Genomic DNA, 12,455 nt, shown 5'->3' on the forward strand with positions numbered 1-12,455 from the left:
CTTCTCAGGCCAACAAATTTTTTCTAAAGGTATTTTTTATTTTTTTTGGTAAAAAATCAGTTTTTTATGTGTAATTTTTTTTTCCACGTAGTAGCCCGGTTTGAAAATTTATAACCCGATCTTGGATCCAATCCTGGATCCGTCCCTGGTTATAGCAGACCAAACACCATATCTAACAATCTTAAGCAAGTTGGGGCAAGTATTGTCATAAAATTTATAATCAAGTTGACTGCAATCAAAAGAAACCAGAAACAAGAAAAGAAACGAAGAGATGGGCGAAAATTTTGAGTAGCTTTGATTCTTATCTTAAGAGACAATTAGAGAATCAAAAGTTGTAGAGATAGTAGTATGTTCGGCTAGAAGATGTAGCAATTTATAAGAGAATGTGTTAGGAAACTTGTTGTCAAACGACCTCCCGGGCAATAATGTAACATCAGTTTTATTTATTATTAGTCGGCATTGGCCATATGATTGAACTATATGTCGACACTATCATCGAGACAACCCAACCCAATTTTCTATGGACCGTTAGAAGCAATCTATTTTAATAGTGTTGCTCGTGGTCCGTCCCATTTACTTGGATGGCTACGATATTCATTTGGAACCCATTATCGTTGTGTTGAGCCTTGGTTGGACCACTAAGTTAACCTACCCTAACTTACCTTTTTTGGTCACTTCTTCAGTCTATAACTCTCAGCCCCTCTACGCCTCCAATAAGCCGTCTTCTCCATCTCTCTCTATGATCTCTTCTCTGTTGATTCTCGGCCTCTTTTTCTCTCAAGCAACCTGTGTGATTTTCTCTTGGGTTATATTGTTTTTTTTTTATCTTGGCAGACTCTTTGTAGGTATGAATAGCAACCGTAAATGGGAAGAAAGAAAGTGAAAGTTGGGTGTGTCTCAATCGTGGTTGTGTCAATTCTTGGTGGAAACTGAACCCAGTATCACCTTGGGTATTGCTGGATTTTCGCCTCATAGAATGCAATCGATCATTTTGTTTTGCTACATTTAGAGTAGTAGGGCCACTTCACAAGATGTCCTTTTCAACTAGTTTGGTTAGAATCCACAAAGAAACCAGCCAATTCACCTCTAGAAAATATAGAATACTCCTAGTGGCCTAATGAGGTATGCCTAGAGTAGAGCAATACAACAATAATGTTGAAGCCTCGATTTGACTTAAATATATCTCTATGAAGCATAGTTTTATACCGAAAGTAAGTGTTTATAATTGTTAAAGGGTTACAAAATGCATATGAAATTAGGACATTTGCTGCATCGTATTGAAGAAGCTTTCAACACTTAGATGCATAAATTTAACTGTAAATGGATGTGAAAAGCACACCAGAGCCATAGATAAGGGGATGATTGTGCCTAATTCATATCAAAAGATTATCCTTCATGTAGCAAAAGAATATGCTAATTTTTTTTATCCTTAGACGAACTTTGTAAAACCTCATCCAATAAAGCTTTTAGACGATATGTTTCAACACGTTATCTCACCACTGCATATTTTTGAAAGATTTACATATAAGTTTTTAATCAGAAAATGAATCTGATCGTTTAAGTAGTGTTTTTAAAGGCATGTATAATAGATATAACTAAAAAAATATTGATTCTAAAACACCTAGATGAACTAGTTCAAAAATTTTTAGAATATATATAAGATATGGTAACAACTTCAAGGAATATAGAGATACGGGAAAAAACCTTTTATTTTCGTATTGTTATAGGCTTCTAGCAAATCATTACTCTAGTATATTTCTGTTGGGTTTTTGATACTCAATAAATTTCGGGCTATGATGTTAACGTGTGTTAATATTATTTCATAGGCATAGGTCAATGAATGAAATAAGTCCAACAACCAAGTCCATGAGCTACACCTGGCCCAATTGTATTCCTTCTGGATGGCTTGAATTTTTGCCCGTTTACCTCTTTAATGGCCCAACTTAAAGCTTAACCATAGAGTATATATATGGATATAACCCTAGCCTCTTTCTTATGATGTTTCGTGAGACTTTGTGTAAGAAAAAGGAGAATCCCAGCTGCCCTCTTGGTGAGTGAAAAAACAACCCCTAGAAGTGTTTGAAACACCTGTTTACTTTGTGTAATTGGTGGTTCCTTCATAGTATATCTTTGTGGTGTCTTCTCCTAGCATTTGTGGCCACAAATCATCATCCTTTCTTGTCCTACGTGAGTAAGATTGAATAGCAACCGATGTGAATTATATTGGTTGTGGTTTGGAGTCGGTTGGATTGGTTGTTGGTAGAGAAAGGTACGTTGGACTGAGCCTGGAAAATCACCGTTTGAAGATCCTTTTGAGAGAGCTTCCACAACAATTGGTATCAGAGCTTCAAGGTGAAGGTTTTGACTCGTGAAATCTACCAGAAATCGTCCAGAAAATCGGCAGAAACGCAGCAGAAATCAGATCGAAGAAGCTGTCCAAAAACTGTCAAAATCGATCTTCGTTTTTCTCATTTTCTGATAAATCCAGAAGGAGTTTGGGAAAATCGAGACCACTGGGGTGATATACAGGAGGAGGCGCACCTTGTAGGCAGGCGCGTGACGGTCAACTTCGACGCGTGTGGACCACACGCAGAGGGAAGAGATAGCGCGTGAGGGCGCGTGGGAGGGAATCCCAAGGAGGTCCTTTCAGGTAGTTTGTTCCTCATATTATTTTTGACATTTTTCGTGTTGGAAGTTTTCTATTTCAGGGTACGCAGTAGAATCTGGACAGCGTTGTTCTTCAAACGTTCGGGACTCGATTGTGATTTTTTGGTTGCTGCAGTTTTCAGAGACTTTAGGATGAATAGTAATAGTCCTCAAGTGGTGAATTCGCGTCTCTCAATATTTACGGACCTTCAAACGTGGTCCGCTCGGTATCGTGTTCTTTACCTTTTATTATTGCAGTTAAAATATTGTTATGGTAATTATTTATTTTTCGCATTAGAAGTCATCGTGTAGGGTGGCGTTAGGTTTGGGGTAACCATTGCTTGTTGCTAGACCTAGGAATTACATGTTAATTAATTGTCTTAAATTCTATGTGAATTTGTCACCAATTTTTCTATACCGATAGAATTGCATGTGACCTTAGGAAAATTTACTCGACTATTCTGTGTGAATTATTGTCAGTACTTTGCTTGTGGTCATTATTTGGTATTGTTGGCATGTATAGGTCTAAGACAAGTATGAAAAATAACATATATTTTAACTGAGGTAAAATTTGCACATAGTTGAAAGAGATTGTCCTAGGATAATAATAAAAGGAAAGATGAGGATAAAGACAAGGCGAATGTGACTTTAGGGTCGATTAGTGAACCTAGTGAGGTTTATTGAGAGAATAAACCTGGTTCTTAGATTGCATCTGTATGTAATCCTTTCTGCATATATGTGATCACTTAATTTTGTTGCAATGTTGATGTTACACTTTCAATATGTTTGATGTGTGTAATTGCATAAATTAGAGTGACTTATTACTTTAAGTAATGTGTTTACATGCATAGTGGGTTAAGTTTTGTGGCGTACTCTATTTATTCTGTGAGTGGTGTGAGAGTGTGGTAATGAGAAGAAAGTTGGGCAGCAGTTTCTCTCCTTTATCTTTGTGAGCCTGTGTGATTTGTGAGATTAAGTGAGGCAGTCATGTTAGGGTTATCTTCTTTATCTTTGTAAGCCTCCTTTGTGAGTGTTGTGAAGTAACCGACTCTTTCTTCGATTTTTCTTTGTGAGTGTGACCTTCGCCATTTTCTTTGTGGATTTTTTGGAGTTTTGGTGATTGGAGTAACCTTTATGGTCACCGAAAGGTGTTAATTTACCACAGTCAGTTTGTGATGCATTAGCAGTGAGTTGGATGTCTTTTGGTAAGGTGGAGTATAGATGCCTAAATGTGCATTGGTGATATGCACGGGGGATGTGGAATGTGACATTTGGATCATGAGTTGAGATGTGATCAAATGTCTAGAATCCTTTATCTGGAAAGAGACCCTGATCAGGTGGAGTGTGAGAGAGACACTTCTATCACTTCAATTAGGTGAAGACCCATTATCCACGTAGGTTGGGAGAAGTGATGTGGTGATAGAGGATTATCCCGAGAGTTTAGGATCTATTGTGACTTGCCAATTAGACATGAGTTAAGTGATCTGTCTAGTGAGCTTGGTGGGCGATGGGAAGAGATATGTGTTCTCGAAGTGTAAGCAACACGGAATGAGATAGAATAAGTGTGATGAGATATTTTCTTAGGGTTATTTATGCATGTGTTGCATATGTGGTTGGCCATGGTTTGATTGACTTCGTGTTAATCTATGGTTCTATGTGAACGTGTTTCTGAAAAGGTCTATGTGTGTTATCCTATATTATATCGTCATCGCACGTGTATTTGCTCTTAATTGTTTACTATTAAATATTTGCTTCTACTTGGGTGTTTTTTGACCTTAGCCCTAGTGAGTACATGGAGCAGGTATGATACGTGTTTCAAGTTGGAAGCACGAGGTAAGGTCTGTGATCTAATTTTATTGGCTACCTTGATTATGCAAGTGTTAACTTTGTGTTTTGATTGCTTGCAGATTTATTGGGCATCAAGGTGGAGATTTGTTGGGTTTTTGATACTTAATAAATTTCAGGCTATGATATTAACGTAGGTTAATATTATTTCATAGGCATAGGCCGATGAATGAAATAAGTCCAACAACCAAGTCCATGAGCTACACCCGGCCCAATTGTATTCCTTCTGGATGACTTGAATCTTGGCCCGTTTACCTCTTTAATGGCCCAACTTAAAGCCTAACCCTAGAGTATATATATGGATATAACCCTAGCATCTTTCTTGTGATGTTTTGTGAGACTTTGTGTGAGAAAAAGGAGAATCCCGGCTGCCCTCTTGGTGAGTGAAAAAATAGCCCCTAGAAGTGTCCAAAACACCTGTTTACTTTGTGTAATTGGTGGTTCCTTCATAGTATAACTTTGTGGTGTCTTCTCCTAGCCTTTGTGGCCACAAATCATCATCCTTTCTTATCCTACGTGGATAAGATTGAATAGCAACCGAGGTGAATTATATTGGTTGTGGTTTGGAGCCTGTTGGATTGGTTGTTGGTAAAGAAAGGTACGTTGGACTAAGCCTGAAAAATCACTGTTTGAAGATCCTTTTGAGAGAGCTTTCGCAACAATTTCTAATTGCTGGAATTTGATTTTAATAATTGAATTTTGGTTAGGTATAAACCTTGGAAAGTGACATTGTAGCAACTTTGATCAAATATTCGAATTTGATCTGATAGTCAAATTATAAACGTAAATAGATTAACTTTTTCTACTTGTCGAGTAGATCATTATGGTATATTTCGAATCTTAGAATTAATTCTAGATTAATGAAAAATTAAGGTCCAAAGTTTGAATGAAAAATCGGAATTCAGCTAGGCAAGTGACAAAGTTTCTGCTTTTCTCACTCGAACGATGATTTAGCGATAGGCAAAGGACAGATTGGATTGCAACCTTTCATGAAAAATGATGAGTATGGGGTGTGTCTCTCCAACCACATCCACTCACCTTCTATATATAGGACCCCTGGACATTTATTTGTCATTCCATATCATTCTTTCCATTTTATGTTGCATAAAACACTTCATCAAAAGTGGTTTTCTTTACATAAAATTCATAGTTTGGTAAAGAGGAAATTCCGTTTGAATTCGTAGGTCTAAGCCATTTTGAGTGCTTCTATGGCTTGACCTGGTCGTTCTATATTAGGAGATAATTGTAAAAGAAAACAATTGTTAACACCGATGCAGCTCAAATTCATTTTAAAGGCAAATTGTTAAACACTTGCTTCGACCGATCGCATCACTTGCATCTCCTTTTCTTTCTGATTTCTTTCTAACTTAGTATTTGATTTTAGAAATTGACTAACATTCTTTTCATTTCACGTAGAGATGGCAAAAAACTCATCAAACTTGATACCTACAGGCCCATTCCCGAACGAGGCAAGGATTACCTATTTAATCAGGTATTCAAGTTGGGTCCAAGTAGGAAAATTTTACCTCGACCCACCTTGCCTTAAACGAGTAACAGGGCAGGAAATTGCCCGGTAGGGCGAGGGATGGGAAAACTCACCCTGTTGCCATCCCTAATTTCATATAAGGTTTGAATTAAAGAATGTAATGGCTTTTATTTGAAGAACGGAAAGGATTGAATCCATCGTCACGTATTCAACTTTGATAATCATCATTTCAAATGTAATGGCTTTTATTTGAAGAATGGAAAAGATTGAATCCATCGTCACGTATTCAACTTTGATAATCATCATTTCGCCTTCTCAAATCTCATTTTGGTAAGTCGAAACTATGTTTGATGTCATGCATATAAAATGTACTTTTGAGAATATAATGTATGCACATTACCGAAGTAATATCCTCAACAATCTTAAGATGAACTTTGTTTTATGCATTTATTTTTTCATTAATCTGTTTGCATGAACAAAGTATTAAATGAATTGGATTATAAAACCTAATTACATGAATTCGACATCGATTTATGTTTTATGCTCGAATGGGGTTCTGTGCAAATATGCATACATGAGAAACTATTATGTTATTATGTGAATTGTGTCTAAGTGTCCATGCCATCCATTTGTTTAGTATATGATGAAAGTGAAGTATTATATATTGCTCATGCTTGCAATTGTTAATCAATATACATGGCTGTCAATACGTGTCGTTTCATAAATTAGTCAAGGACCATGAAATTGGTATATTTTGAGCAAGTGCATGTGGTGGCAGTTTATTAAATGATGACTCTTCTTTTTCTAAATGTATTTTCAAATCCAATTTCGTAATATATCATCAACTTGATTATCCTATCAAATAAAATGAAGTGTTTATTTATTTAAATGGGATCTATATATGTTGGTCACTAGTACAACTCCAATGTTAATGGAATAGATGCCAACTAATTGTGAAAGTATATGAACTTTCATGACTATTCTTTTTATTGGAATATAAAATATGATATGGTAAATTAAGTGGTTAAATTTTCATACTTTGTTCAAATTATACTAACTTTGATTAATGGGTAGAACATTATGAAATATTCTAGGATTAATTAAGATGAAAAGGTGTGCCTTTTCATATGAAAGATCATGACTTTTGGTATAATTATTTTCCAATGGATGTGTCTCTTAATAGAGATTAATTTCGAGACGTGTATCCTCTCCTAAGATTGTGTCTATTGAGAACAAAACTTTTCAACCTATGTTTGATTCGGTTGAATATGTACCCTATGATTTGACATGAAATAATACTATCTTATGAAATGTCACAAATGTGATAAGTTGCACGTATTTGAAGAAGTTGTAATTTTTGTGAATTAAGATGTTTAGTCTTCTTCATTGTTGAATTTAATTTCAATTATGGAACCAATTAAGTTTGTATATGCTTTGAAAGCATTGTTGATCTATGTTATGACCTTTGATTTAATTAATATAGTTGAATAAAGTCCAATCTCGAATGGAAAATAATTTTTCATTTATGTGAATTGACGACCACTATTTTGAAAGTACTCAAACTTTTACGAAGCATTCGATAACGATAGTATCTATGTGATAAATGAATTGAACTATGAAAGAGTTGATGAACTTTAAATTCAAGTACAACCCAAAGATTGGGAGGTAAACGTTAATGCTTGTGAACTTATATGAAAAATTCATGATGTGTAGATACAACATTACTAGTTGTACATTTTAATTGAGGAATCGTAGGGTAACTTAGTTTAAAAGATATCTATAAAGATGAAAAGGTATAATACCCTTATACTAAATATAAGGATGATATACATTAAATCTAAAGTGGATGAAATGGGATGAAGTCTATTATGACATTTATTTGGATATGGAAGTCAATTGGAATATTTGAAAAATATTCATAAAATAGAAATGCATTGTAATAGTTCAATATTGAAAATAGAATATCCATATATTAAATTCACTAGTAAAAGTGATTGACTAGTGTAGTGTTTGATAAAAATCCTCTAACATTGTTGTTTAGAATTGATAAAGTTTTAGATAAAGCTAGTGAGAAGCATGTAATTTCATAAGAGGATTTCTTACTTTGTGACAATTTGTATCTATTAAATGAATCAATCATTGGCTAGCTATATTTGATAAGATACTAAGTCACATACAATGGTAAGTCTAGACATATATATCATAGACGCATTACCAGAAGCAGTTGAACTCCTTGGAGTAAACTTGTGGATCTATTTTATATATGTTTACCAAGAGATCAAGTTTACTGCATATCAAAAGGAATGAAATTAAAGCCTACTACGTAAGAGTCTTTATAATGATGATTCTACCTTATTGACTGGAGATCTCAAGATCTTGATTCAAATGGACAATTAAGTTATGAAGATTCAATGAAACACTTATAAAATTATTTCCTAACTCATTCCTATGATATTTAAATGCTTTTTTCCGAGTGATTAAAGGTTAGAATACTCTTTTAATAATTCATATATCTTGATTAACTCAAATGGAGTAGGACAGAATATTCTTAATAGGATATCACCTATTTAAGTGTGAAGTGGGCCCGCTTCAATGAGAACTTTTCGAGGCTAAAATTCTCTAAACACTTATGAAATCCAAGAATGGTAGTGGTTCATGGCCAAAATAAACCCAAGTTATGAGAACCATGAAAGGTTTAGAGAAAACATTGTGTGAATATTGTTATCTTAATTTATACCAACGCCTGAACGGTTCAAAACATCGTGTTCACCAATTAGTCAAATAAATGCAATAGTATTTCATTAAGGATGGTTCAAAGCTCGAAGTTACCTTACTTGATGAAATGTTTTTTTCCGCTCTCTCCCTCTCTCTCTCTACTAGTATCTGCATTGTCATTTACATATTTGGAATTTTCATTAATATGGGAGATTGTTGGATTTGGTTTTAAGAATTGAATTTTGGTTAGATATAAAACTTGGAAAGTGACTTTATGTTAATTTCGACCAAATATTCGGATTTGATTCGATAGTCAAGTTATAAAAGTAAATATATTAACTTGTTCTACTCGTTAGGTAGATCATTGTGGTGTATTTGGAATGTTAAAATCAATTCCGAGTGAATGAGAAATTATGGTCCAAAACTTGAAGAAAATTCAAGCGGTAGGCTAGTGCCTGGGGAGCGACAAGGTTTCTACTTTTATCACTTTAGTGGCGATCTAGCAGTAGGCGAGCAACACTTTTGATTGCAACTTTTCATGAAAAATGCCAAGTGTGGAGTTTGTCTCTCCAACCACACCTCTTCACTTTTATATATAGGATCCCTTGGACGTTTATTTAACATTCTATATCGTTCTTTCCATTTTATGCTGCATAAAACACTTCATCAAAAGTGGTTTTCTTTACGTAAAATTCAAAGATTGGTAAAGAGAGAATTCCGTTCGAGTTCGTTGGTCTAAACAATTTGGAGTGCTCCTATGGCTTGACGTGGTTATATATTGGAGGATGATTGTCAAAAAAATCGCTAGCACCGATGCAGGGCAAATTCATCTCAAGGACAATGTGCCAAATACTTGTCTCGATCAATCTCATCACTTGCATCTCCTCTTCTTTCTGATTTCTTTCTAACCTAGTATTTGATTTCAGAAATTGACTAACATTCTTTTGATTTCATATAAGGTTTGAATTAAAGAATGTAATGTCTTTTATTTGAAGAATGGAGGGGATTGAATCCGTTGTCACGTATTCGATTTCGGTAATTATCATTTTGCCTTCTCAAATCTCTTTTTTATAATTCGAAACTAAGTTCGATTTCGTGCACGTAAAATGTACGTTTGAAAATATAATTTACACGCATTATCCACGTAATATCTCCAACACTAACTTGATCATCGAAGTGCAATAAACTATACTAATATCAAAAGAAAAAGAAGGTTAAATGACAAATGATGAAGAAACAATCAGCAAGAATATATCAGGACAATGGAAAATGAGTCATGCAAGTTGGAATTTAACATGCAACTTGAGGGGCGTGTCGAGCCGCATCATTTTTTTTTTATTTTTTTTAAATAAGTCGAAATTTGCACTTTTTAGCCAAAATTCGAGCCTCTTGCTATATATCCAACTCTTATGACCGCTCAGTTCAATCCCCGGCTTGTTCCACTTAACCCCTTATTGTGCATTGGACCAAACCAGACCAATCCAAAGATTTTGTCAGACGAAAAGTCGAATAGCAAAATTCATAGTTCCTAAAGGGTAATGCTATTTGTCTCAAATGATAATTATTATCGATGAAGATAAATAACATTAATCAGTTCCTAAAATTCTAGTTTCCTAGGGTTTTAGATTTTTGCTGTAATTAAACAGAAAACCTTTCAGAATTACTTTTTCCTTTTTTGGAAAAAAAATGAATAGAAAAATTTTCATTTTTTAAGAAATTAGAAAGGTAGAAGTTTAGTTCAAGTCAATTTTGGGTTAAATAATTACTCTAAAAAATTGAATTTAAATTTAAACTGTGCATGGTCTCATTTTTGCTCCGAAGTTAGTTAGCATGCTTTGACGTTTATATTTTTTATGGGCAAAGCATTTTCCTCTATGTAATGTTATGAAAATGAGGTTTACTACTGACCACTGAGAATTTATGAATTCTAGGTGACAGAATGTGCAAGTAGTGCATGTTGAATAGTAAACTTGATTTTTGGACTAAATAATATGGGTTTAAAGATTTTGTACATAGGTCCCAAATCAATTAAAAGACCCAACATGTCTAACATTTCTAGAAAAATCATCTAGAAAAATCTATATAAATATCTACTAGAAAAATCCATATAAATATCTAAGCAAAATATATAGTAATAAATGTGGTAATGTGTCAAGAAAAATATGTGGTCTTATAAAGTCGATCTAGAGTATTCTGAAAAAATATCTTGTCCAATGTGTGATCTAAAAGTCTAATATAAATATGTGGTCTACGATTCTTTAGAAAAAATGTGTGGACTAGAAGTTTCATGTAAACACTATATAAAGAGGTAGTGTCCTCCATTTTGTAACAAGCCAAAAAGTGTGTAAGTCTTAAAGTTGAGAAATATAAATTTGCTTTTATTCACTTCTTTCTTCCTATTAGCGTTGTCCTCCTTAAAAATCTTAGTTAATTCAAGTGAGTAAACTCATATTTCTAACAATGAAAATGTATGGTATTGATATGCGTATGTTGAGTTTAACTCAAATTTCGGGATAATAAAATTTTATATTATAACAATTTTTCTCAAGTAAATCTCAAAATCTACCACTTAAAAATTTTAGACTAAATTCATCACTTAGAGAATTGTTTTAGTCATTATAATTGAGTAATGTCACGTAGTATGCTGAATGGATTTCGAATAGTGGTGCCATCTAAACTATACTACTTACCAATATTTATGATAATTTAGTAAAACTATCTTAGATATTTCAATGTAATGGATACTAAGTTTACCATTGGACATGTTAAAATAAATAAAATTATCTTTAAATTTTTTTTCTCAAGATTCATTTGAAATCCATGCTAGTTTTTAAGTATGATATTTCCCTTGTAGAGCTCTTGAGCATCACTAGTTAGCTCAAACTCAATTGAAAGCTCTAATACATTGAATTGGAGATCGATCGACAATGCGCATAGAAATGTCACCATTCAAGTTACAAAATCATCACTTATGATAGCATGGTAAAATTAGAGTAATGCTAAATTTTGAATGCAACTTGGTTGACATCCCCTGATATGGGAAGGAAATCTATTCAGTGATCTCGTGGATTAGTTCAAAATCAAGAGTATGAATATTGTCATAGGAAAGAATGTATTAAAATAATAATTATAAGTGTCAGGAAGAATGTAAATATAACAAAGTTACTTTGTGATGACATGAATCTAACATTATAAGAACTTTAATACTAATATTTTGCATTGATCCTCCAAACTTATTTTCAATTGCATTCTCTATAATAATAATAATAATAATTTTCAGTATCCCCATTATTTTTCCGACGTTTTAACTATTCTAAAAAATCACTTTCACAAAACTCTTAATACAAATTGGTCTCTCCGTCCCTCCCTCCCCAATATTATGTCGCAAATAGAAGAAGCACATTTGATTGGTTAATTGAAAACTTTAACCCTACTCATTTTTTCTCAAACTCATTTCTATTCATACATTCTTCAAATAAAATAATTTTAAACCGTACAAATAAATTAATTTCATACGTATATTTTTCAAGTTTTTAACAATACATCCCCCCAACAAAAAAATAAAATAAATATTTCTTACAAAATATATTATCAAGACAACAGAGCTCAAACAGTAACTATTAAAGAACGGGATGTGCGACGAAACTCTCAAAAATTGTGCAGTCCAATTAAATCATTAATTGCTAAAATCTCGTTAGCAATCATCAATTAGTTTGAGTAAATATTCTTGCATTATTAATTTTGTTTAAAAGGAGAAAATAAC

At 33.5% G+C, this 12,455-nt stretch overlaps 1 pseudogene; it reads right to left on the minus strand.

Annotated features, from left to right (window-relative positions):
• LOC111366898 overlaps window positions 1-609 on the minus strand; it is a 3,425-nt pseudogene extending 2,816 nt beyond the window's left edge.
• Between the last annotated feature and the right edge of the window lie 11,846 nt (window positions 610-12,455).

This window comes from Olea europaea, chromosome 18 (genome assembly GCF_002742605.1).
Source record: "Olea europaea var. sylvestris chromosome 18, O_europaea_v1, whole genome shotgun sequence".
Classification (NCBI taxonomy): domain Eukaryota; kingdom Viridiplantae; phylum Streptophyta; class Magnoliopsida; order Lamiales; family Oleaceae; genus Olea; species Olea europaea.